This window comes from Babylonia areolata, chromosome 1 (assembly GCF_041734735.1).
Source record: "Babylonia areolata isolate BAREFJ2019XMU chromosome 1, ASM4173473v1, whole genome shotgun sequence".
NCBI lineage: Eukaryota > Metazoa > Mollusca > Gastropoda > Neogastropoda > Buccinidae > Babylonia > Babylonia areolata.
This window is the reverse complement of record NC_134876.1, coordinates 17,417,999-17,418,768: the sequence shown is the minus strand read 5'-3', so window position 1 is coordinate 17,418,768 and position 770 is coordinate 17,417,999. Positions and strand designations below refer to the sequence as shown.

Sequence of the window (770 nt, the reverse complement as noted above, 5' to 3'; positions counted from 1 at the left end):
GTGACAGAACAGAGGAGAGACAATCCGTGGCGTTTCTTTGTGCCTTGATTAGATAACAATGTATAACTGAGGGTTCTTGGGGATGGTAATGGAAACAGTTAAATTTGGGTGGTAGATCCGTTTCCTTTTTAGAATCTATATATCTTTAGTGGGTATATGAGGGTCTGTCTCTTTGAGGATCTGTACATCTTTAGAGTGTATCCTAGGGGTAAAATCAGCAAAGATTTTTTCCACTGCTTCTGCACTGCTGCTTAAACTAGTGATGTTTTTAACCATCATGATTATGACAGTCTTAGTACAAAACTTGGATTTAGTAAAAATTATTTCAGTGAGCATAGTCTCGGCTGATTGTACTCGCTTTAAAAACAAATAAAACTGATGTTGTATTTACATTCTAATAATTATCAGCCCCCTACATTTAAGAGTTTGGATAATGCTTTTATCGTTTTGATTAAGACAAAATATAATAGAAACATCCAAAGCAAAGTGCTGGACGAATTTATGAATGAATAAGTATTGTTGGGGTGTCCGGAGAATTTGCTTTTATGCCCGATCAGCATGTGTTTTGTTTGAAAAGAAAATTGACAGTTGTTGGAAATGAAAGGAAACTAGATGGACTGGTTCGAGTGGTTTGCATGAACATTTAGATTTAGTTTTGTGTTCGTTCTTTTGTTTATTTTTCTGAGATAGCAGAGGTTCATGGAAATAAATGAAATATTCTTTTTTTGTGGCGACCAGTACCAAAGACTTGTCTTGCATTTCTATACGTG

General features: G+C 35.2%; 1 protein-coding gene across 1 annotated transcript in view; it reads left to right on the top strand.

Moving 5' to 3' along the window:
* LOC143280194 (uncharacterized) overlaps positions 1–521 on the top strand; it is a 17,615-nt gene extending 17,094 nt beyond the window's left edge. Inside the window, exon 3 of the mRNA XM_076584806.1 lies at positions 1–521. This exon is cut by the window's left edge and continues 932 nt beyond it. The gene's annotated coding sequence lies outside the window, so the exon portion shown is untranslated.
* The last annotated feature ends 249 nt before the right edge of the window (positions 522–770 follow it).